This window comes from Harpia harpyja, chromosome 3, assembly GCF_026419915.1.
Source record: "Harpia harpyja isolate bHarHar1 chromosome 3, bHarHar1 primary haplotype, whole genome shotgun sequence".
NCBI classification, from domain to species: Eukaryota; Metazoa; Chordata; class Aves; order Accipitriformes; family Accipitridae; genus Harpia; species Harpia harpyja.
The window spans coordinates 60,552,776-60,580,419 of NC_068942.1; positions in this window are offsets into that span (position 1 = coordinate 60,552,776).

The following is a 27,644-nucleotide window of genomic DNA, read 5'->3' on the forward strand; positions in this document are numbered from 1 at the left end:
AACTACCTAAAATCTTTATATAATCTTGGTTAAAATCCAGCAACCATACAACTTTAAGCTTGGTGGGGCCGGGTAATTGAATAACAGTAAAGCAGAAAGTATGCAGCACAGAAAATTTTCTGATGCCAGCTTCATGAATGTTTTGTTTATTATACTGAAGACCAAGGGAAAAATTATATTTACAAATTAGGAAGCATAATTTAAAAATATTCATTTGACATCTGCTCTGCTAATCTTCCAAACACCGAGTCTCTAAAGTGTCCTGTGTGAATGCATTAAGCCATGTATTGGCCCTTCCTGGGTTCCATAACTTGAGCAATTTACCTCCACAATTAGCACTGGCAGATTGTTTCTACAAACCGAAATGCATTTTGACTAGTTATGTCAGAATAAAACTTTGTAGGGAATTGCACATTTCAGCCTGTCAAAACGGATAGGATATTTCTGGGGTATAAAATTAGGCCAAAGAAAACAAAAGATAGTACATAAATCACTACACCTGAAATGCTTTTAAAATGCAGCAGTGCTTTCTAATACTAGGTTTAACTACCTTAAAAACTTAACTGGGAATCCACCTTTAACTAATAGTAATAATATGGTGTATTACATGACACTGATTACTCAATTACTTCTAAGTGCTGTACTAGTGCCAGATAAAATTCTGGTCTGGCTGTGTTTTTTGCATACTGCAGAGTTCAGGCATGATCAGTATCAAGACTATTAATTGGATGTAATAAAGAAATGAAAATGCCTTTTTTGTATTTAATCTAGATCTAATTTCGGATTTTGAATTCCTCTTTTCTCCTCCCTTCCTCTGATTCCAGTCATCTAACATTTTGTTTTAAGCTAAAGTCTCATCTTTTACAGACATATGGAAAAACAAAAGGTTGATTACACCACCATCGATTTGCATCAGTGTTCCTGTGCTAGCCGACAGACAAAAGCAGAGACTATGCATAAGATTTCACGTGAGCAGAGATGAATACTGTATTTAATAAATTGAATAAAATATTAATCCATAGCAGAGAAATCATGATGGAGTTATTATGAAATTATATAGACTACAGTCAATAGAAATGGAGACAAAGTAAGTCTGGTCAAATATTAATGAATTGAGAATTTCATACTGCATTTAGAAGACAAAAGGATTTTCCTGTAGATCTTTTCTCATATGGGATTTTCATTTTACCAGGGATTAGACACTATGCTTTCCCTCTGCACTGTTGTATAATGTATTCTGGAATTCAAATTTGCATTTCCAGGAGGTTAATACCTCTTCTGTAAGGTTATTCAGGGTGAAAGGTCCTACTGCCTTGGCATTCTTCTTGATGTTGACAGGCAGCTAAAGAGATATCACATCAGGTTTTGGAAAAATGACTATTTTATTATTGGCATGGATTGCACTAAATCAAACCGAGTGGTCAGTAAACTGGGGAGTGTAAACCTACTCTTCTCTTAGGAGCTTCATAAGAAATACATAATCTCCTTTCTCAGCTAAAGTACTTCCTGCTGAAAATCAAATGTAGCACCTGGACAGGGACAGACAGCTTTCCACCAGCTACTGCTTAGAAAATTTTGTGTGCCTGTAGGCAGGAGACAGGATGAAACAGGATTACTGAGAAAGTATCACCATATGTAGTTTGGACAAACATCAGTCAAGAGAAAGCCTAGAGAGAGTCAATGCAGGTTGAAACAGACAGTGCACTGGAAAATCTTTTGATTAATCTGGTGTTCACGTGAATGAGTTTTGTACATCTTTGTGCTTATGCTTGGGAGACTAAATTCCTTGATAGCATTTTCATTTAATATCTTTTGTATTCAGAACCCAGTGACAGCAACATACATTTATCAAGAAGTATAATCCAGCTTCTCCAATGCACTTCTGGTCCTGAAGCTGAAAGCCATCATGTTGATAGAGAAGAAAGATAAGGCTTTAGAGAAATCAGGACCGCATTACATTATCATTCCAAACTGGCTTGTAGTTCTTTATGAAATGTAACCTTGTCACATAATATGGAGTGAGCTCTGACCTGCACCAGCTAATATTGGCATCTGTATTTAGGATTAGCAATGGTGCATTCACAGACTTATCACATTCTGTAAATAGTGGCAAATAGGCACCATTAGGGGCAGCATTAATTGGATCAACTCTGGTGTACAGTTTATCAAATCTGACTCTCTATCAGATCCACAACCCTCAAGATCAATAAATATGTTGAGACGGTAAATTTGCAGAGAGCATCCTTTTGATAATCATGTGTAAGGGAACAGAAACTGCCCAAGCTCCTTAAAGGATCAATATCTGTCTGTCCCAAGATTAGCCTTCTGATGCTTTAAAATTGTTAGATATAGCTTTACTTACAAACTATGTCAACAGTGCTGAAGGATTTCTTTACACCAACACAGCACCCTTGAGAAATGATAATCTGCTTAAGGACTGTTATAAACAATATTAATATCTATGAGCTTGGTATTTCATGTACATTTGTGGACAACTCTAAATATGAAAGAACATGCAATTTTAAAATGGTCTATAAAAATTTTTACTACAGTGATTTTGCTATGTTAATTCTCCTCTCTTCCTTGATGTCATAAACTTTAATATTCATGTAGACTCTTTCTTCATATTTCATGAATACACTGCATATTTAGACAATAAAAGCATTCTGCAGACTCAATCACAATAAACACAATAGTATATGACAAAAAATTCCAGACACGGCAAGTCATAACACAGCTGCATTAATTTGGTTAGCCTGATTAACAAGGGTGTGCTTTGATGTGCTACAATAGTGAAGGGAATTAGCGGATTGGTACTGTGGGATAATCTGGCATCCACTAGAATATGACAAAGCAGTGGTTGTTGAAACTTCATACAAAGAACTCACAAAGCCTTTGCTCTCTTATTTTATCTATCCTTTTTTTTTTTTTTTAAATGAATATGTTAATGGAAAAACCAGCCTGGCCACAGTACTGCAAAGAGAAATATAAAACCCATGGCTGATGTGTAGACAGGAAAGAATCTGCTCTTCTTAGTGGGCTGATCCTGAGCTGTTTTTAACAACAATAAGAAAGACACTGAGGACCTATGATGGCAGCCCATGGGATTTCTGCAGCAGCTGGAGGTTAAATCTTATGCTCTGAATAAAGTCCCAGAGCAGCAGCTACCTAGCCTGGTCCTCTAGACTGTGTGTTTTATCTTCTGTTCCAGACTCCAGTATGCTCCTGGGCCTGTTAAGTACTTGCTGCATTTTATCCCTGAGGCTACTGCCTGTGGAGAGCAATCTGATAATCTAGATCAGCCTTCAAACTCACTGAGTACTTTCAGGAAATCTGGGATGAAAACTTTTAAGAAGTTTTTCATTACTACTCCAATTTTGGTACATGTTATTTGCATTTATATGATTACAAAAATCCTCCCGAGTACAGAACCTGCATGAAAACAATATGGTGCTAAAAGCACAGTTCTTCACAAATGTAACACCAGCACAAATATACTCACATTTTTCATTTCAGGCTGCACAGCTCCGCCCCCACCCTGAATACATCTCTCTCTGCCTTTGCCAAACGATGGCCCTGACAGAGCCATCATTTAACAGTCTTTGAAGAAACTCTTCAGTTGAACAGTTCTATGCTTAAATTGGACAGAGTTATTCCAATATTTAATTCTTAATTGTTCCCAGAACAAGCGTGTGAAATTCCTCTGTTCATTCTTTGAGCCTCTATAGACCGGTTACAGGAACTAAAAGTAGAAGACAGAATAGTACGAAGTTTCTATTTTTCTTTCTAGAAAACAGAAATAGAAATGAAGAAGAGAGAGGAATAAGCTAGTAGAAATCAATTTTTAGAGTTAAAATTTCATATGGTTTTTCTCAGATGTTATTCAACAAATCCATGCTTAGATAAAGCCACGATACTCTGAGGTATGTAAAAACAATGACCTCAAATCCCTAACTTTCTTTTTGGTTGTAAGCCATTTTTCATCTTTGGAAATACATTTGTGCCAAATGTTTCAGAGAGCAGTTTATAGTCTGTGCTATAAACACCCTCATATGCTATACATCTAGGGTGGCCTTTTAGCTCTAAAAAAAGTTAAATAGCACAAGAAGCATTGTAATTCAGTGATATAAGCCCAGAACTCCTTTATTTTACCCAGGTGTCTCACATTCTCCCCTTTCTGTTTTTGTCAAATCACTTCAGCTTACTATTGTCATCTCTGATACTGTTTGTGTATTGCAAAGGGATCTGAGCACGCAAGGCTACAAATACACACCTGTACATTGGCTGTGCGTATGTGCCCATACACTTTAAGTAAAAAAAGTTTGCTGAAGTGTAATTACTTGGCATACAGTAGTTTTACTAGTTTTCTTTTTCATTGTCAGGTTGGCCTTGTGTGCAGTAAGAAACCATTCATATGTTTGCTTGGGAAAGAAGCAGAGCAAGGTGTTGATCTTGAGATCTCTGCCTCTTTGAAAATGATGTGATTGTTAAACATCACACAGACAGTTCTTACATATTAGAACCAGATAATCACAACCAAAACCTGGGCAGGTGAGATGAATTTTCAGTTGTCACGCATGAATTGCAGCTTCACCTCTGGCCTTTATGTCTCATGTCTGACCAAATCAGTCTGGACCAAAACAGAGTTTTGATAGGTTTATGCTACTATTGATAAACCAAGAGAAGAATTTTTTTTTTTACTTAGGATGAACTTGAGACTACAGGTCTGAATATCATCTTGTCTCTACCGACTTCAGGACTGAGAGAGCAGTTAGGGTCCTTTTACTGACCTGATCCTTAAGGAAAATAATTCTGTGAAGACAATAAAATAAATTTTTACACTTTCTTTCTCCAAACTCTGTAGGAGTATCTTCTAATCCTAGAAATATGTACAAACGTTTCTCTGGCTCTGCTTTGACTTTTACACCCTTTTAAGCTTTATGTCTAATTTAGCACTTTAGATGAGTTTAGTTCAAGTGCCAAAACTAGTAATTAATTCCTGACAGATGGCCCAGTACTGCTTACCTGCAATTTAGTTATAGTCGAAGGAAATGACAGTAGCTCCTCCTTTAGATAGCAAAAGAGGAAGAGCGATAGCAGTCTTTTCCCTCCCAACCTCCAACTAGGTACTACAAGTTCTGGAAAAATGTATTTTATTATATGTATAGTATTTTATGTACAAGAATTCACCTGTAAATTAAGTTGAAACTGCATTCTGTGTCAAAATGATAAAACAAGTAGTTCTAATCTCCTTGCAGGTTTTCAATTCTTTTTGCTTGTTTGTTTCTTCTTGTTCATTTGGTCTTTTGCCTGGACAAGAGATTATTGTAAAACAAGGAGTGCTATTAATCCCTTCCAATGACAGAAAATTAAAGCACACAGGAGCTGAATAACTTATGCCCTGAGTATGCGCTTCACACCTCCTAACAATAATAACCTAAACATCCTCTGTAGTCAGTAGTCATCTTCAGAGGGCAGTTCATTCTATTTTAGGACGGGATGAATCAGCCGCTACAGGTACCACCTTCTTTCTATTGAGTACTGAGAGGTTTGGCAGCTAGCTTAGAGGAGAGGTATGCTTTTGGATAGTGAAAATGAGGTGATGTGAGATACACTGTTAGTCTTTAACAAGGCTGGGAGTAGAACCTAGGAATACTGGCAGTACAGTGTCTGTATGAGCCACTAAATTATTCTTCCCATTTAAGACATAATATCTATTTTATTTTTCATGAGCTCCATATATTTTATTCTAATTAATTGATGATGTCTATCCTGGACATTTCAGAAGGCTAGTTTTTGTGATTTAGTAGTTATAGTATTGAATTAACTGAGCAAAAATATGTGAAGAAGGAAGCCCTTCATAATTTACGGATCAGTGCTATTCAAAAAAGTTCAGCTGTCCCTCCTAAAAGGCAAAATGCTTCAGCTTCCTTTCTTGTTAAGCAACTTTGTGACTGACTGAGGAATAGCCATTATGTAAACAAAACAAGTCACTGTTTTTCACTTCTGCAGAAATAATTAGTAACAAAGAATCTGAATGTAATACCAATAATAATGTGAACTCACCTGTCCTTTGCAAGACCTAGCTGTATCTAAACAATGCTCTTAGAAGCAACATACAATTGTACGATTTTTTTCAGAATTTCGTGTTCATGCCCCCAAGTGGTTCCTACCTCACAGGTGATTTATTTAGTTTGGTTTCAGTCTATATACAGCTTATGTTCCAGTTTTGATTTTGATACAGTATTCATAAGAACTATAATGTATTTGATGAGTTTGGGATTTTTTATGGTTAGTTGTCTGGACCGCTTTTCAAAGGCTAATTAGTTACATATACATAAATATTTATTTTGACATTTCAAATTGTTTATTATTTTGACTTTTCTGCTCATAGAAAAATCCTACTATTAAAATCTTTCCTATGGCACTTCAGCTTTCTTGACATTAATATGGTAACTTTTCCCTGCTGCTTTTGCCTTCACTTTTCATGACAGATTCTTTCTGAGCATCAATAAGTTAAACCTGCCTGGGATGATCATGATAGCAAGTATGACATTCATTAAGTTTATCAGAGAAGAGCAGCTCAAAGACTGTTTCTTAGCATTTCCTGGAAGCTTATTTGTATATTGTGTACTTCACTATTTGTAAGTAGATTTTCTTATTAGAATCAGTATTTCCCTTATGTCATCCTTCCAGGGCTTTTAACTAGATACATGTGAAAATATATTATTACTCGAGCTTTCCCAGCACACTATAGTCCCCATGTTTACATCTCATTTCTCCCTGTCTTCTTTCTTCTCCACTTTCTCAGTCAGGCAAATAAACAAGCCTTTTAAAATGCAAATATTGATATTTAAAATAATAGAGTCTTTTGTGCAAGAGAAATATGAAGCCTGAAAGAAAACTGCAATTCACAACTTCGGACTGTCTCTCTGTAGGAGCCTGTTGCTGATATAAGCCAAGGTTGCATGGAGAAACAGTGATGGGAACAGGAAAGTGGCAAAGAAGATGTTCCATTCATTTCCATCTATTGTTTTCTGGACTGATGGATGTAAGTAACACCTAGTTTCACCTGACTGTGTCTATATTCAATGTTATTAAGCTCTGTTTTCCTTCTCTGAGCATCATGCATGTGGCATTTTTATTTAGTGGGTGATGCGACTACCACAGGTAAAATTTGAAAAGTTCTTGGGGATCTTTTTAGAGCAAAACCACCTTAGACATGTAAAACAGTTTATTTTGGAGTCTGCGCACTGATCAGTGCTTTATTGAGGTCACTTTTTTGAAACTTTTGCTTCATTTTGTCCAACTTCCATGTCAAAATAAATTTCAAGTTGTGTGACAGGACCTCAAGTCAGCAAGAGCTCTGAAGTGAATGTTTTCCTTAATATGAGAACACCAAAAACAACAGACAGAGTTTCAATCTCTAAACCTACATTTTGAAAGAACACAAACCAATGAACTAAAACACAGTGATTCTTGGAAGAAGAAGAAAAAAAATCTCAGGTCTGTTGAGACAGACATAAATAAAGGATCTGAGACTCAATCTTTCCTCTCTTGTCTGTGTCATTGCCATTTGGACCATTTTATTTCGGTCTTGACCTTGCTGCACGTGCATTCAGTAACTTCCCAGTTCTGATAGATGCTGGGTGCTGAGGGACACTCTTCTTTTCCAGGTTACTTTATGTGCCTCCTGGTCTTAGGAGGCTCCTAGTCCCACTGAGCCTGCTGGGTGTATGTCTCCTCTTGCCACTCCACCTGTCACACCCACCTGGGCATTTGGCCCCAAGGGAGGAGCAATCCCAGGGGAACCCTTATGCAATGTACAGCAGTCCAAGACAGGAGAAGCTCTTTGCAACCTCATAAAAAAACCCACCTTGTTGCAACCACACAGTAGGCTGGGAACAAAAGAGCAAGACAGATAATACTCTTCAATTTCTAGTAATTTCTTTCCAGATGAAGTTCCAAAATTCACTTTTCCTGACAACAGGTATGCTTTCATCTCAATATAGATAATTAGCATTAACATACAGCAAACCTCAGTAACAAATGATCATTTTTTGGTGAGGAAAAAGTACTTTCTTTATATGATCTTTAATGTTAATCTTTTCATGATGTTGATGCTAGAGTGGCATGAGGGTTGTACATTTTCTTTGACTTTATTATGATGGATGTGCTATTAAGACTTTGTAAATGATGTAAACTTCCCAATCACATAAAGAAGTAGAGCTTAGAGGGTTTATTGCCAAAGATCCATATTGTGTCTAGACCAAACATAGTAATAAAAAACCACAGAGAATAAAAATTAACCTGAGTGGAGTTCAATTTGCAGTAAACACAAATTAAATTGGGACAAATCACTACAGTTAAAAATATTGAAGGAAAGAGCATAAAGTGCAGTCTTCAATTACTTTTTCTGCAGTCTGCAGTTGAAGTTATTACAGCTGAAGTCCACTTTACAGTAGGAAGATGAACCACAGCTGGTGATGGCTTTGGTGTGAATAAATAAGGAATGCAAAAAGACTGAAATGGTAATGTGGGCTTATATTGCCTGCCAGAGGCAAGGAAGGAAATCCTTTGCTACCCAGGATATGTAACTCAGCTCTGGATTTGTTTTAAGGCACTAGAAGCCGACCACAGTTAGCGATAAGCTAAAATGAGAAACACTGATATTCTTTTCAGTATTATTATCTGCTGATTGTCTGGCTGGTGTGTTTCATTTGCATGTTCAGTGTTAACACAGCACTTTCTCAAAGGCCAGGCTGGTTGGCAGGATTCAGGGTTTTTTCTTTTTGCTTTTCTCTATAGTGTTGTTGGTTTCCTAAAGCCATCTGGGAATTTGACTCAGGACTGCTGTCATGCAGGAATACAGGCAATCTTTGTATTTTCTCCTCATGGCATGGTTGTAGCTTTGGAACTTTTACTGTAATTCTACATTTTGTTACAGGAAGGGTGGAAGTGTCTTCTGCAGTTATGGATAGCAGATACTTGTTGACCCCTCAAGACTGCTTTCTTTTTAGATGGTGCATGCGTCAATAGTTTCATCCTATCTGGCATCTTTACCTAACTTATTGTTCATCACATTCTCTAGTGATTGGCAATTTGTATTTCTTCTGTGAATGAAGAGCTGCCTGGCAGTCATCAAGCTTTGGGAGGAGTTAATTTCAAAGAGCTGCTGATCTTCAGTTGGCCATGGTGTTCCCCAGACCTGTCTGATATGTGGGTGACTTCAACAGCAAATAGTATGAGACCTAATGCTCAATTTCCCCATTTTAAACTCTAAGACTTGTAAGCACTTTCCTCAAGACTTGATAAATGTAATTCTCTGTCCTTTTCTGAGTCTGTTTTTTTAATATTTATATTGTTTCTTAGGCTATACTATCACAATATTTGAAATATTATACATTGAAATACAAATAGGATTTTTCAATAGCAGAAGAATCATAGGTATTTTAAAATATTTGAAAAATAACTTGTTTTCATTTCAATTGGAATTACGCACTTCAGGAACGTGAAAAATCAGACCTGGACTGTAAATGACTACAGGCATGAGTCTCATTGGTAAGTCTCTATAGACCAATACACTTCCCTATTTGCAGTACCTGAGCCAGATCTGAGTAAGCTGGCACATGTACATGTTTGCAGAGGGAGACTGAGTGCCTTCAACAGAATTGCTTTACTGTGCCAGAGTTAGATAGCACTGCCACTTCTGTGCTCTCCTGATGTAACTGGGTACCGGAGCTAGGCTGTCTGATGGTGACTGTATGATCCAGCCTGTAGTGTGTATGATGTGCTTTGATTTTTCAAAGGGGGGGTGTATATCTCAGGAAGCTTTCAAAGTGCACCCAACAACTGTTTCCAACCCTCAACCTTCTTTTCAGGCAACATTTTTGTTCTCATGTTTTACTGCATTTATTAGCAGTTTATGACTGTTTTTAAAGGAATTTGTGGAAAGGCAAAACTCCCTCATTTGCTGATTTTGATTATCCAATAAAACTGCCTTTGAACCTCAGTTTGATCTAATCACTGAATTATGCAACCAATTGATACAAAGTTTATTCTTGTAATAGCACATGCATTTAATGCGACGGAGTTAAGACATGTGAAACTAATATGCATAAGATTATATGCTTAGGCAGTATGCATTTGGAATGAGTAGAGTGCCCGCTATATTCACCACAGGTAGCAATGAGCTTCATCACTTTTAGAAAAAGAAAAACCAAGCCCTTCAAGCATGGAGAAAGGCAAAGGGTTCTTTAGCAAATGGCTTTTTTGACTGCCTTCCTACAGCTAATTCACTGCAAAGGACAGAGGAAATGACCTTTCTTCTCCTCAATAAATAATAGTATGAGAAATTTGTACTTACAAAGAGCACGTAGAAGTGCCTGGTAAGAACACTTTCCTTTGGGGTTCAATGGTGGCTTTTCAGGGAGCATGAGGATGGAAAGAAAAGCAGTTTGGGTGGTATTTAGACAGACACCCCCCCAAGCAACTGGGTGTAAGTCAGAGTGATCATTTGAGTATTTAGGCAGAACTGCCTCTGCCTACCAAATAATTTGGCTATGTGTCAGTCAGAGTGATACTGAAATCATCCATCAAAGGAGTACAGCATGCAGTCCTCACTATGCCAGCTTGAACCTGCCAGTCATGATTTCTCACCTCCTTTAAGAAAGTGCTGGGACTTTCACTGACTTTGATTTTTCTGAGCCAAATTGTCATCTGGTAGAAATCAGAATAGCTTCATTAAAGTCACTGGCACAATACCAACTTACTTCAGCGGAAAATCTTCCCATAGCCCAGAGTGTTTAAAGGCTGGGACTGTAACTGTCCTTCACACACAATGGTGAGAAGAACTGGAAGAAAAGTCTGCTGAATGCTCTCTCCTTTTAAACTGCAACTAGGACCAGCCACTAGCTATTCCTTGTAGATGAAGGCTGGAAATATCAAAAGCCTGTTGAAATGAATTAACTGATTTCAGGCTTAGACTGCATTTAGTTAAATTTTGGTGGTGTTGATGGTAAGTTGAGATGCTCCTGCTTTGCAGTTATTCTAATGATCTCAGAGTGCTAAAAGATAGAAGCATTCTTTTATAGCTCATAGTTCTCTCTCTTCTTTTTAACCCCAATTTCCCCATCTCTCTCTCTTTCTTACTTCCTCAGCAGTCATGTATTATAGGCCAAAGAAAGATTCTCAGCTGCTTTTCACAGATATTTATATACATCAACTATACATTTAATACACCTATATTTATTTACATATTTGATTAAATATTTGACAGGCATATTATATACTCATTTTTCAGTAACTGGCAGTGTGCAAACAGCATGAATGAGTATCGTCTCACTATGATTATGAGTTGGAAAGATGGCCCTTGCCTGTATTAGGCGAGTGTCATGAGCTCCCCTGGAAATGAGCTCCGGTAGATAGACACAGCTATTTTTACATTACATTTCACAGCATGACACAGTTTTAATCTCTAAAACTGAAATACCCAAATGACCCTGGGCTGCTCATTTTAGATTAAAGTGGTAATGATCCCTTTTCCATGCAGCAGTGATATTCCATCCTTCATCACAGTATGCACTACAGCCATAAAGGGACCACAATAAATAGTTAAGGAAATTTGTAAAAAGAAACTGTGTTCAGCTGGAATAGAGTTAATTGTCTTCCTAGTAGCTGGTACAGTGCTATGTTTTGAGTTCAATATGAGAAGAATGTTGATAACACTGAAGTTTTCAGTTGTTGCTAAGTAATGTTTAGGCTAAAGTCAAGGATTTTTCAGCTTCTCATGCCCAGCCAGCAAGAAAGCTGGAGGAGCATAAGAAGCTGGGATGGGACACAGCCAGGGTAGCTGACCCAAAGTGGCCAACAGGGTATTCCATACCATGTGATGTCACACCTAGTATAGAAACTGGGGGGAGTGGGGGCGGGGGATCGTCACTCGGGGATTAACTGGGCATCAATCGGCAGGTGGTGAGCCATTGCACTGTGCATCATTTGTACATTCCAATTCTTTTATTATTACTGCTGTCATTTTATTAGTGTTATCATTATTAGTTTCTTCTTTTTTGTTCTATTAAACCATTCTTCTCAACCCACGAGTTTTACTTCTTTTCCCGATTTTCTCCCCCATCCCACTGGGTGGGGGGGAAGTGAGTGAGCAGCTGTGTGGTGCTTAGTTGCTGGCTGGGGTTAAACCACGACAAACTGGCATTACAAAATAAACACATTTAGTGAAGTGAGATTAGTGTTGACATGAAAGCTCTCATCAACTGCAAGACTAGGTATAGAGAACCAGATTTCCTCTGTGGTGTCACCTGTCAACGACCCTTGATTCCAGCTGGAGACATGGTGTGCAGAATTCAGCATGTGCTCAGTAGTCAAACTGCTGGCACCACATTGTCAAAAATACCATCTGAAACCTGACAAGTGATAACATAAGGACATGCATGCCTGTGTGAATTATACTGAAGCTCCTTGAGATATCACCTGAAAGGTGTGGAAACATCTACCATTACTCATATGTGGGCCAATACAGTTTCACCTTCCTGTGCTGGAGCTGAATCTGATCTGGACACTAATGACTGTGGTGTAATTGCAGCTAATGGTCAGTCTCAAATGTGTTTTGGGCCTGTCAGCCCACCTGACCTCCAAGTACCTGTCTGTCTGTGGACATTTTGGGACATACTAAACGGCTAGCCATGGCTGGGCACGGAGTAGGGGCCAAACAAACAAACTCTATTTTGATGTAATGAGTTTAACTTAATTAAAAAAATAATTGTCATTTTCCAGGAAAGAATTAAAAAACCAAGGGTTCTGAGGAGTTTCTGATAAACAATTTCACCTGATAGTGATAATAAAATAAATAAATGAAATAAAAAGAAAAAACATGAGTATTTTAGAAGAAGAGTTATCCTTCTGGTGAAAACACTGGTCGGTTGTGTATCTGATGCTAATATCAGCTGTCCTCCTGCCTGCCTTCTAGTACAAGAGCGAAGAAGGCATGTTGTTCATATTCTGGGAGTGAAAGCAAAGACTACTGAAATTCATCAGAATGCAAACACTGAACTTCACTAACATTCACATACATGAAAAGTAGCTTATACGGGAAATTATTCACCATGGTTTCTAACGAATGAACAAATATGAGAATTTACACAATGAAAAAGAAGCTGAATTCAACAAATGAATTCCTGAATTTGAGTTCGTGCATCACTGTAGTTTGCTATAGCTGCATTTTTCACTTGTGCTGTGGATGTTTTAGAAGTCCTTCTGGGATCTGCCGTAGAGAGTATGGAGTATCCAGAACTGGTATGAGTCCAGAGGTTTCCCCTGAGGTTAGGTTGTCTGGGATTCACTGTCTGCTGACATACCAATCTGTCTAAGCCTGTAATCAAAGTGATATGATGCTAGCCTAAATTAAATTATCAGATATTATCTTCATCTTTAAGGTTCCCTCTCTCTGCAAGGCTCTGTGTTTTCTCTAGGAGGCTATGTCAGCTATAAATGAACAAACCTGCATCTTCTGTTATTTTTTATGTGACAGAATTAAATTCAAGACTGTTAGCTGACCTACACCAAATTTTCCATCATCTGAAATAATCATTTCCCCCCACCCCAATCCTTAATAGAGGTGAAATCTCATGTTCTCACCCAGGAGTAAACAACTTGAAATTATCTCAGAATTACTGCGGGGCAGAAGCGTGCTGTCATCAGCAGGGGAATGGCCTTTCACTGAGGGGCAAGACTCCATAAATCACCTTGCATTACAGCAACATAAGAGGGTGCACTTCAGCAGTAAGAATAGCAAGCTTCTGTGTACAGTGAATGCAAGGTAATTTCAGGTAACTTTCCTTTACACCTTGTGTTGTGGTTTTATAACATAGGAAGAATCAGCAGCTGAAAAAAACCACATCGTCCAAACCTCTCTAATTTAACCTTTAGTAATCCTGATTCTTGATCAAAAAATGGTATTTTTGCATGTTTTGAAGGGAAATTAATACAGCTTGCTTGCAGTAGGAGCTGAGATGGGACCTGGTACACTTATTACAGGTGTGTGCCTAGGACGCCATAGCTGGTTCTGACAGGACAACGTAGACCAGCCGGACTGAAAGCATGTGTGCATTATGGCTAACAGCTGTACAAAGTTTGCATGCTTCTTTTACATTACTGAAACTTAGCTACCTCTACAGCAATTTATAACAGCATAACTGTGCGAAACAGTTTATGACAGAATGAAAAATAGCAATTTAAACCGTATGAGCAATTTGGGACAAGAGGACATTATAACTAGTCTGGCTGGGCATTTACTGAGAGGCTGAATTAATGTCCTTGTTCTTCTCAAAAGTGCTATCAACATTTAGTTGACCAAAAGTTATTTGAGCCACTAAAACCTATTTGAATAATATTTTCTAGGACCACGATATCTGGAGATGCTACTATGCTGGAGGGAAGAATACTCCGCTGAAATAGCCAACATCACTTTTTTTAGGTACAATCGATACTTTCTTTTCCTATATTCACTCTGTGAATTTATGAGATTTCAGGTTCAGGAAGCTGGGTAAATGTAATTCCCACAGTCTTTGTAGCCAGGACAGCTGACAATTGCTCTGCTACCAACACTTCTTTATAGACTTCTGTAGATCAATTAGTTGCCAGGCATTTGTTACACTGGCACTAGGTTTTTAATGCTCAGCAAGAAATTTTTCCAGTACAGGTTTAGGTAATGGGCATCTTTAGCAAATTCCAGATACTGTTCCTTGCCTTACTCTAGCCTTCTAGCTGGTGTGTCCTCTTCTGCCCGGCTCCTTATTTTGTGTCCCATGCCTTTTGATTGTTCACTGCCTTGCCTTTTTTGTTACTGCCGGGTCCCAGCCTTTTGCTTCCAGGCTGTTACTCCTGCTTCTTAACTGTCTTTGTGTTTTGTTTTGTTTTGTTTTTTTTCCCCCTGAGCTTGGTCCCTTTTTCTCTCACAAAACCCTTCCTTTTACCACACTGTGAGCTGGGAATGATACAGGTTTCTTGCACATTGTGTGTGGGTGCAGGATACAGGAGGGGAAATAACTAGATGCCTGGTCTGCACAGTAGCTCCAAGTGCAGTCAGGTTCTTCCAAGCTTACATTTTCAGTGTAACGAGGGAGGACTGCCTATTTGCAGAAGAGATTATGTCTAAATTGTTCTTTGCACGCATGGCTCTGCTCTACCCACCTGTCCCTCAATGCCTTTCCTCAGCATATTTAAAATATTTTAGCAACCATCAAGACCACCAGACATGTTCGTGAGATGACACCCAGGACACAGTATTAATGGAGCTGTGAAATGAAGGGTTAGAAAAGGCTAACCATATTTTTCCTGCTGCTGAATCTTGTAAATCTGATCTTTTCTTGTTTCTAGGAGAACAAACTGTTGAAGGGTGTTATTCCTGCTGCTCCATGGTAAATCAACTCCCTCATCATCCAACAAACCCAAACCCTATAAGCCAACTGTTCAAAAATAGCAAGTACAGGCATTAGTTCATTTCAGGATTCCAGACTTTTTGAAAAACTACATTTGTTTGAATAAGAAGCAATGTATTTTCATGTAGATTTTTCTCTCCCATTGATGACTAGTTCTTCACTGAACCTTTTGTCTTATGCAGAAGTATGGTAAGTTTGCACACAGAGTACAAGATGCCTGGGTGCAAGAAAGCTCCAGCCCAATGTGTTATTTTACTATAATAAGCTCCCTTAAAAACACAACTTTATGCTTAGATCTGAGTGGAGACATAGATATTTTGCAATCCTGTAATTGGAGTACAGTCATTAATGGTATCGTATGTTATTGGCTGCTAAGACAAGCAAAGAGGCAAGCCCAGTAAGCTTTGTACTTTTCTGCAGTTTTCCTTCAATGGCCTTGGGAGAGGCTTTGGGGAGCGTATGACTTTAAAAAGAATATATCCTGAAGAGTTACTCTCCTTTGGAAAAAACAAATTTTAAAGCTACTTTAAAGGTATTAAGATTATTGATATGCTACAGCCCTGCAGTGAAATACCAGAGAGACCTACAGGTCCACCTGGTGTTTGCCTCAAGGCTCTAGTTTGATATGATTTCTCCAAGGTAGCTCCCTTCTCTTGGGAATTAATTACAACCTGTTGATCACAGACTCTGCAAGCTGCCACAGGCAGCTTCTCATTCCTTCTCTGACACCAAGCTGTTTTTAACATATTTGCATCTTTTGTCACCCGCTCCTTAGTTTTGTCACCAGTATAGGCAAAAAGTGGGTTATATTTAATGTTTTCCAACTTTTCATGTGGCTACTTTTCTCTTTTTCCTTGTTATGAAAATATTTGAAAGATCCCAGTTTTGTTCTAAACCAGGAGAGAAATAAATATTATTTTATTTTATTTTATTTTATTTTATTTTATTTTATTTTATTTTATTTTTTAAATTGAGGCTTGTGTTTACAGAAGGCTACAAGAGCCTCTAGATGGCCTAAGAGTAATTGTCTTTCAAAGGTGTTGTGTATAGGATCTGATGTGAAGTATTAATATTATTTCTTTATAATCCTATGAGGCCTGGGAGCATTGTGGATCAAGTCCTCCATGTACTAAGCACAGTGCAAGCACAAACTACAGAGTTCACTGTTACTAGTTTTGCACAAATACAATATGTACTTGATTTAAATAAATGGTAACAGTTTAATGAGGCTTATAGTTAATGAAAATCTTTAACATGCAAGGCATGAATGGCCTAACAAATTCTAAATATTATCAACTTTTCTGGTTTATTTGAACTTGCAATTAATCACTAGATAGAAAGATGGTACTATAGTTTGTTTCTTTTATCAGTCTACTGCAATTTCCATTAAAATAAGAATGTATGTGAAATACACAATCCAAATTTTAATTGTAAGCCTTTGTATGACGTATGGTGTACTAACTTATTTCCAAGCTTATGTTTATATTCCTGCAAGTGATACTGCTAGGCAAAAAGTTGCATTGCTGTTCTAAAAGCTCTGGCTTGGTTTTTTTTTAATTATTCTTCTGAGTGTATTAGAAAAACCACCATAACCTTCACTGGCTTCATGGTTGTAAAGTAACTAGATTTATATCACATGATGCCCTGTTTTACTTCTTTGGTAATAGCTTCAATGACTTCTGGAAAAATATTATCATGTTTCACTTGAATTGAAATATTTCTGGATGCAGAACACAAGAACTGAGATATACTTCACTGATATTTAAAAGGGAAAAAAGCTTTTAGTATAAGGAAGCCAAGTAATAAAGCTGCTTTGTTCTTCTTAGGCACACTGACGATAAATATCACAGACTGAATGAAGCACATGATAAACATGAGCATGATCTAAACACAAGCAATCTCTGATACTTCTGATAGTGTGCTATAATCTTATCTACATGTAGGGCCAAATTGAGAAAGACAGAAATGTTTGTGCTATATTAATATGGTGCCTGCCATTTCAGATTATATAAAGAGACTTTTAAAATGAAACTAAGGATCCTGAAATCTAGAAACCATAGGAAGAAATTCTGGAAATTTTTCTAGAGTCACCTATTTCATCCCCTTATACCTGGCAGGGTCAAATTGTACCTCAGCAGCCTGACTGGAACAGATGATCAGGCTGACTTTTTGCCTTTTGGACAGCACTTTTGATCAGGAGAAAGGATGGAGCCTGAGAAAGCTCAAGAGGTAGAAAGTACAGATTCCCACATTTCAGATACACTTTGGGACATATGTACAGAGAAATCCTTCCCCAACCATCTTTCCCTTTCCTTGCCTTGCCTTGCTGCCCTGCCTCACTCTTCCTCTTCTCTTTGCTTCGCTTCTCTTTGCTGCTTTTTTTTTTTTTTGGTAAAAGTTATCCAATAGAAACTGAAGTTTAGCAAAAGAGAACATTTTCGTTGGAAAAAAACATTTGAATCAATGGAAAATCCCCAACTAATTTTTGTCTTTTTAGATGGCTTCACGTTGCTCACGTTCTTCTCTTTGTTCTGTACGTTTTATTTTTCTGTCTCCTCGTAAACCTCATTCCACAGCTGGGTCCACATGTCACGGCTATATCCTTTCACATCTGCCTGGTGTCTGACATCACTGAGCATTGCTTTAGAGAGCCATTAAGAGCTTCATGTGCTCATTCCAATGCAAGATCTGCTCCACATGTGGCAGCCTTTACCTTCACAGCAGGTGAAGACTGTGTCTTTGCTGTCTATCTGTCTGACGTTTAATCTGCTTGAGGCAGTTCAGTGAACCTGTGAGATGAGTGCTTTACTCACCAAAGCATCTGATCTGCCAGGTTAGCATCTTACGCTTTGATATTCCAGCAGACTTTGTATACACAATAAAGGTGCTTCAACTTGCTTTGAAACAAAATCTTTTCTGAAGTGGAATTTGTCATGTAGGAAACAGGGCTTATCAACTTATATAACAGTTGAGAAAAACATGAAGCATCCTCATGACTTGATCCTTCATTTAGTATGAAATCAACAGAGTTGAGACTGTAATAATTTTTCCTTCTATGTATTACCTAGACTGCACTTCTGTTTTTCAGTGGATTCTCCTGAGTTGTTGATAAAAAAGGGTGACTGTTTTGATTTTTGATTATTTTAAAACTTTTTAATGAGTTTCTTAATTAATCTTAGCAAGAGATTGGCTGGTCTGATTAACTTGCTGAGAAAAGATAATGAAGTATCTTTTGCTTTAGCAAGGCAATAGTAAAGTGTAAAGAAAATGGAGGATGTTTCTGCTGCAGAAATTCTTTTAGTGTGAGGGACAGGTTCTAAGGTCTCTGTGATTAATAGACATAATTAGTTTACAAAGGCTGGGAAGCAAGGTTATCTGATTTTGTGATTTACTCTACACCATCGCTGGCCAGAATCAATAGGATAATGATCAGCTTTTTCCTCAGTGTGGAGTTGGAGAAGAGGGGCAGAGAAGAAGGTATTTATAGCTTTTCCTTTTGGTCACCATCCATGTGATAGCTGAGAATTGTTAATGTTGGCCTTAGATGCTGTGGAGTGTCTTACTCACAGTACCTATGACTCATAGATTTTTGAAAAGTAGCTGAAAGTCCATCTTCCAAGGCATACTTTATCACCTGCAGTAAGATGATGTATCACTATCATCCTTGAGGGTCAGTTTTGTGATATGTACAGAAGATAGTTAAGCGCAAACAAGGACTATATGTCTCTGTTTCTTCAGGAGCCTTTGCAGAATACCAGTATAGCTTTAAAACAACTGTTGAAATAGGAACCTACACTGTCCATGACAGCACAGACCTCCTGTAACATCTACCCTGAGCTTCTGAGCAAGCTATTGTTGAAGGAAGTCATAACAAACATAAAGCAAACATAAAACTCAGGATTATCGTGCTAAGCATTGGGGACAGGAGAAACAGATGTAGTAAAACAACTTAATGTATGTAAAGTTCAGGCCAACATCTGAGACATGACTGTCTCAGGAAATGAAGACTAGAAAGGATCTTCTGGATCACTAAATCAATTCTTTCATGTCCTGGGAACACTATCATGTTTAACAGTTGATGGAGCTGACCTGAGCGCAGTTTGATTTGTGTTTTTACTAAGTTTTATTTGCATGTGATTTGAGGGAAAAGGCAGCAGTCATTACAGATCCTGAATTTTGGCCTATTTGATACAGAACTAGCATTTGACATGGCTAGGTAGAAGACAAAAATTTTCTATTAAAAGGGAGACACTAAAGTTTCAAAAGAGAATTCTCAAACAAAATAAAACCTCTACAGCTTGGTGAGTGCCAAGACTTGAAGACTGTCTTTGGGGCAGTTGGTAAAAAGAAAGGGAAAAGATGTCACATTTAACTCTCACACCAAATCCCAAGCATTCAAAAAAAGTTCATGCTACATGGTATCTATTACCTACCCCAGTTTACATAGTGTGCACCATGCTTCCCTGCTAAGTCATGAGAACTTCTTTTTTTGATACATTCCTACCCAGCTGAGTGCCTCTGGGTTTGAATATCACTAAACCATATGATGATAAATATGGGAGACATTTATCATACATGTCTACTGTGCACAGTACTGCCGCATAACCACGCAAACTCTAAAAAAGCTCAGAGGGTGCTGGAAGCCTTCTAGCCTCTGAACTCTGACAGCTGATTCCCTGTGATTAGACAGCCATGGTCAGCCATAATACCTTATTTAGAGACCTCTCAGATTTATTTACATTGCATCACTGTGTGCAGTGCTGGCTGGTATGTTTTGAAAATCTTACCCAGAGTCAGACAAGTGTCAAAGATCCTTTGGAAAGAAGGCTTTGAAGGTCTTCAAGGACAGGACCTTTGTCAGTGGGGGTAAGTGTGTCCCCAATAAACTGCTTGCTCAAAGTAAGGTGAAGGTTAAGCATACATCATAAAGAGCTGTATTGTCCACTAATAAAGCACTCCATGCATGCAGCTGTCATGCAAACCTTTTTTTAACAATCTTGAAGGCTGTTTAAAGTATTTTGTAGAACAATTCTTGCAATGGTGAGAAATTTCCCCTGGATTATTCACTTGACAGCTGGAGATGCAGCTGTTAAAAACAGCCCTTTAGGAAGAAAAGAAATTAAAATGGGTAGGGAGAAAAATAATAATAAACCAAGGAAATGAGGAAAATTAAAAGAGTTTGTGTGAAAGAAGCATGCGCAGCGGAAATGTGCTAAGGAATGTGTCCAGGAAAACCCACATTTTTCAGCATTTTCTCCTAATTTTTTTTCCTTCTGTAACTTGTACACATTCAGAGGAGGGGAAGCAAAAAGCAATTTATGCAGCTTGATATCAGATTGCGCTTTCCTGACGAGGTCCATCACCCTCAGAAGCTGTGAGTGTTTAGGAAGGTGGTGATGCTTGCAAATCAGCTATCAACAGAAGCACCACTGAGCAATCTGACTTCTTTTTAATCGGAAAGGAAACAAAATACCAGACTCCATTTAGGATGTTTTCATGTTGTGTTTTACTGAAGTACTGCATTACAATAACGAAATGCTACCTGGTTATTATTTATATTTCAGGTGATGCTGTACATTTATAGGCTGTATTGTTGACATTAGGCTAATACTTCAGAAATCAGTCAAGCATTGGCACTCTATTGTGTCAGGAATTGTACTGTTAAGTAACAAATTCTCTATTCCAGAAAACTGGCTATGAGGTAGAATGTGGTAGGTGTATCAAACAGACCAACGGATAATTAAGAGGACTGGGAAAAAAAGACAATGACAAAAGACACAGAATTGATTAGGAAGGAAAAGCTCCAGCAAGGTAGCCCAACAAAAGACTTGGTAAATCTTATACCAGGATATATATTCATAGGGAGCTGCAGCAAGCAAGTGAAGGGCATTGCTTGGGACACATCTTACATATTAAAATGTAGATCTTGGATCTCAGTAAGAAAATAAGAACCCACAAATTGTTTAAGTAAAAACCCCCACACATAGGTGTTTGTAAAGAATTCACAAAGGTTATGGGAGGGTAAGAATTCTTTAGGTACGAGATCCTGCTGAGTTCAGACACTTTAAAATGATACCTAAACTTCAAGCAGAGCTTGGAAAGAGAGAGAGAGGTGATTATATCCTGGTCATTCAAAACATTCTTGAGGGATTTTACTTGGAGTTTGGCTTTAGTTCTCCACTTTATTACAAAAATGACTCCGCTATGTTAACAGAGGTGCACTGGCACATATCTGGTATAACAAAAGGAGAACTGAGCTTGACTGTGTGCAGCTATGAAGGTTATATGTACTCTAGCTTGTTATATGAACTGTTTGCATGGTACTGCTGCAGAAATTTCTTTTCTCAGCATGTAGATGTGATATATTTTCTGCAAATAATACTTATTTGGAAACTGAGCAGTTCTCACAATTCCTTAATTATCTACCCTGGACCTGTGGGCAACCTCACCACTCTTGTAGGGAAGAGCACTGACATATACATGCAGCAGCAGCTCACACAGGCAGTGAGCCTATGATTTAGAGCAGCCTTGCATTAACCACTGGTTGCAATTGGGGCTGGATTAAAAGAGGAAATGAGGAGATAGCCAAAAGCCTAGCTGTTGAGCCAGGGAAACCAGCTAAATCCCCTGCATGTAATTATAATGCCCTGGATATTTTCACTGAATATCAATATATTGCTCAGTGAAAAGGTGCCCATTGGCTGTCATCAGCTTTCCACAGTAGACAAAAGAGCTCCATCTCACTCCAGGCTCACAATGATATTGCTCTCTGCCATCTGTCTCTCTATCAGCCTTTGTGGAAAGTCTTGTGCAGAGAGAGGACACTGTTTCCTCAGCCAAATAATTGTTTATAGTAGATAGACTTTGTGGGGAAAATTGGATACCCAGGCTCCATTGGTGAAACCTTGTCCTTTGATCCTATATCTTTCATTGATTCCATAGTTTCCAGTGCTAGGACCAAGAAATCACACTGTGTCCAGAAGACTGAGAAGGCTGTAGGCAGGAGTTGGATGCTAGACTTCTACCTTCCCAAATAAGATGGAAAAACAAGGGCCTGCTCAATGTGAGGTTTCTCTTGCAGTGAAAGTCCCACAGGAGAGCTTCAGTGGAGAACTCTGTGCACTCCATTCACTGAGGCTTTGGGTAGGATCCAGCTTTGCCTCTCCTAGACTGTCTGTGTCTGTGAATTTTGATTGCATTTTCCTATTAAAGTGCAAGGTTTAATTGTTACTTGGAGGAATATTGAATCATTATTATATGGATCATTTAGTCAATATACCTGTAGTCATAAATCCACTGTCTCTGCCTTTACTTCTTTGATCTTTACTTATTGCTGCGATTTAATCTTATCTTTTCTCAAACCAAACTGCTTGTTCTTTAAAACAGTTGAACCCTTGATTAATTTACGTTCCTGATGTTCTCGTGGCCACAAGGACTGCACCGTATTTACTTATCCAGCTACTAGGTGGAAGGACCCATGGTGTTCCTTGAACATATGGTTCTGTTCCCAATGAGGTAATTGGCCAAGCTCTCATTAACTTTAGTAATGTAGCATGGTACCACAAAGACATAGCTTAGCTTTTCAGACCAACAGAGAATGTTCATCAATCCAAACAATCTAGATCTGATCAATCTGAAACTGTGGCACAAAACTACTTTAGAAAGAGAAGCAAATGAAATAACTATGCTTCAGGACTAAGGCTTCCCCAAGAGTGGGCTATATTACATAGATTTTTAAAACCTAACATCAGTACTAGTCTTTTGTGAAGGCAGATTTAGATTCAGTATAGAACTTCCCTAAAGAGGAAAGAAAGCAATTTTCTTTAAAAGGTTTTTCTCTTTCTTTTAAAAAATCCTGTTTTCTGTGAGTTAAATTATTCTTTACTAAAGATTCAGCAAGGTCTTTGAGAGAATAAAATCTATTTTCTTGAACTTCAGCTATCTTTGAAAAAACAATCACAGTCTAATTCTAAAGGTGAATGAGTAGAGGGAAATTTGTAAAATATCCAATTGACTAAGAATAATAGCTTCTACTTCTGGCAAATATTTAGTTGAGAGACTCCTATTCTGACCTCTGAAATTGGAAGATCCCTTCTAGTTTCCTAAAGTTTTAGTTTTATTACAAAGCATTTTACAAGAAATAGAGACAAATAGAAGCAGTGCCTTGGGAAATACATGGAGGCCATAGTTTGCTATCCAATGATATCAGTGACAGTCGATGCAATGCTAAAGTCAAACTGGGGCCAAAAACTCAGACAAGGAGCAGATGGGGGCCATGCTGGAAAACCAGAAGAGAGGATTCTGGGAAACAAAACCATGGAAGTGCCTATCATCTTACACCCTACCCCTGTTCAAAGGAGGTGTAGGATGAATCTATCCCAGATGTATAGAGCAGACTAAGTAGTCTAACAGAATGCTGAAGAAGGGTGTCTATCAGGCAGAGGGACAAACAGTTCCCACATGTTCCTTGCCCTCTTCCTCAGCTTATCCCAGGCCAGCTCCTCATTTTGAACAGATTAACACCCAAGCCTCTTTTTTCCTGTCTGGCACTTTGGTGCTTGTTAAGACCATTCCCTCTGTCTCACTTGCAGTTGGGCCAGCTGCAGTCTGTGACCTTCTGGTTCTGCACAGGTTGCTGCATTTGGAAACAGCTCATGCTTTGGCATCAGTTCATCTTGCTCCCTTCTGGTTTGCTCAGAGGCCGAGGAGTCTGGCAAATCTCCTTCATAACTCACACCTCCAACTGCAGCAACTGTTAACAGATGCAAGCTTTCCTTTCTCTGCCACTCTCAACTGCTGAATTGAGTTTAACTGGGGTTCTGCGCAAGTTGGAAGACACTTTTTTTCTTGTGTTTTGTGTGCATCTTGCTTTGCTGCTGAGACTCACAAGGCAGCAGGTATCAGCCACAGAAGGGAAAAAGGCATAGCCTGTCCCTTCTCAGGGACAGCAACAGGACTCTGAATTCAAATTTGCTTCAAGGCATAGATGAATGCATGCCCCAACCTTGGGATCAGCTGAATCACCCTGGAACTCTTTTGCTTGTTTGATATTTTAATTAGGTTTCTGTTTACTGTAACATTCTTAATAATGGGGAAGTGTAGAATACTTTTGCGTTCTATTTTTGTTTCTGATTGTCTAGAAATTGTATGATTATCATTATATTTGAGTTTCATATGCTCTCTAACTAGGTATGCCTGGCACATCTTTGTATGCTCTGACATCAGATGATGTGCTGGATAGTTACCACAAGTAAGGATCTGTTGAGTTTTTTCTTAAAGCAGAAGTGTTAAATCTAATGTCCTGGATCAGTTTCAACTTGGATAGCTGATCTGTACCCAGTAAAATTCTCACATTCACTCAAGATGGCCATAAAAGAATTTATCTTCCAGTCTTAATCCATAGTTACTTTGTCCGTTGTTAAAGAATCTCCTCTGCTCCACCTCAGATATGACTATGTTTCGGCAACAGATAAAGCAATTCTCAGCTAAAGTCTTTAAATCTGATTCTCTTATCTTGCAAGTAAATAAATATGAGATGCTGTTATCCCTCACCCTCATCTGAACCTTCACGGCAGCAGGAGCACAGGGAGCAATTGAAGGGCTCGGCAGGTGCTGCTACAGAACATCTGGTGAGCTGTGTTGAGACAAGCTTCCAAGGGGTGCTTTCTGGTGGAACTGTTAGAGTTACTTGCTCTGTTAGAGTTACTCTTAGAGATTTTTTTTATATGCATAAATAATGAAGAGAAATTTTCTCAGCAGGAAGGCAATGCATGCACAAAGACAAATACAATGAGCAAGGCTGCTGAGCCCATCTTAAGATCTGTTGCTAGGACCACTCCTTTTCACAACATATCTTGCAAACTGAATTACTTTCAATGTTGGGTGCATGCTCAGCTGGACTAGTGAAGGTAACTGCCCAAAGAGGAAGGTGGATATTGATAAATCATCTCAGAAATGAAGGGAAAGCTAGGAGTAGGGAATTTCAGAAACAGGACAAGAAAAGGAAAAGAAAGAAAAGAGAAGAATAAAAATAAGAAAGAAATTGTGTTGGTTTCTGATCTCAAAAATATAAATGCAAGCACTGATTCTGTTACTTTTAATCATGTTGTTTACAATAGGACTAGTCTCCATGTAGGAATGCAGTTTCAAATCCCAAAATGTTATTAGGTGTGCCATGGGAAATCTGTATCATCTCAAATGGTTGATACCCCAATATGAAAGGCTTTGTATGGAGGAATCTCATCCAAATCTAATCACATACCTAAACTATGTAGCTGATCGGCTTGAAGAAGGCTTTTGTGCCTGAAAAATTTCCTGCCTCCCTTTTTCCACCTTCCCCCCCCAGTTTTATTGGATGGATTAACAAGAGGTATTGCCTCTTCCTACAGATTTTGACTTGTTCAGATCACTTATAACTGGTCAAGGTGTGTGTTGCTCAGTGCTGTGAAAGCCCTGAGCTCTGCTCCATTTCCAAAGCAGTTGCATCACAGTTGCAGTTGCAGTTGTAGTTGTGGTGAATGACAACTGATAGCACACTGCTGGATGGCAAGCACTGGAAGATTGTCCTTGATAGTTTCCCAACTGGTGTATATCAGCACAGTGCAAGTTAGATCCACAGAACTGTATTGATTTGCACTAGCTACTATTTTAAATAGCCTGTGAAGTTCTCTGAGAGGAAAGGGATTGGGAAAAAAATTTAAAAGTTAAGTTATCAAATAGTAGCATCATCATTTTTCCAGGCCTTAAAGCTCCCAGTGGAAAAGCTGTATGGGAGACTTATGTCCAAACAAAAGCACTAGAAATCTTTTTCTGTAGAAGTTGTTATGCCTGTTAGAATAACTTAATTAACTGTTTAGAGCCATTAAAAAGCCTACACAAGAGTGTAATGAAAACTGGTCCATGAGACATTCTGGAGTTGGATCAGAATTCCAAAAATCTAATATGGCTCCTGTCTCTGCTGCAAAATGCAATTTATTTAAGCAATTAGTGGTAAGGGATACTACAAATTACATCAATCTGACAGCAACAGAAAGTTAATGCTGCTTCTCCACTGCCTCTTCCCACTTGTGTTTTCAGAATAGACTTTGAAAGAAGGCATACTTGCAATAAAAAGGTTATAACAACACACTAGGATGAATTCAGTTATTGTACAACAAAGCAGTTTGTATTCAGTGTTGCTGGATTGTCATAATGAAAAAAACAACTCTCAAGATTTTTTTGAGCCCCATATCCTGTTGAGTTTAACTCAGTTATACATTTTTTTTTTTAAAACAGGAGCTGACAGCTAACACTGTTAGGAAAACACAACTTTTATAATTGAAAATAAAAAAACCCAGAAAGAAAATCTGTACAAGCCATCTTTGGTTTTACAATGGTTTTTGAATCCTTATCTATATTTAGGGTACCTACAAGCCCTTTTCCCCTCTAAACCCCTCTCTGCTATTATTTAATCTGAATACCCTCTTGAGGTTTTTAGATATGCGCATGCCTCTTGAGCTACCCGATATTGCAGTTCCATAAGCAGGTTAAGCTGATAAACCTTGATATTGCTGTCCCACCTTTTACCTGAATTGGATACTTAGGCTTACTTCCGCACTGTTCCCCCCACTTACTTGAGATCCTATTTTGGCATTAGCATTTGTGGCCATGCAGTGAACTAGAACAAGTAATGATCAACTTTTTTTTTCCCCCTGAGGATTATTTCCTTGGTCCAGCTCACTCACTGTTATATACACTGCTGTACTGGCACAAGGGAGGGAGGAGATATGGGAAATGAGCAATTGGAAAAAGGCAGCCAAGATGACCCTCCGCTTGCAGCAGCAGTGATGGCTTATATCGGCTCAAGCTGTTCTTGCAACTACAGTCTAAATTCATTTCAGTAAGTTACATGAAGTGTAGTTATAAAGCACAGCCTAATGCATCATTGGCACTACTGGGGAGAGCTCTTATTCCACCTCGCTATTTCACCCTTCTCCTCTTTCTAGGCACATCCATGCCTTTCTTGAGCTGGCTTTGGTGCTTGCCAGACTCAGCAGTGACCTGATTCAAATTCCTAAACCAGCAGTCACCTGCACTAGCAAGAGAAAGTAAATGGATTTCTGCAGGTTACAGAGTTGAATTGGCTCAGAAAAGGGCCTGACAAGCACCAGAACTGGTATAAAGGAGGAGGTAGGATCATGTAGTCAAGAG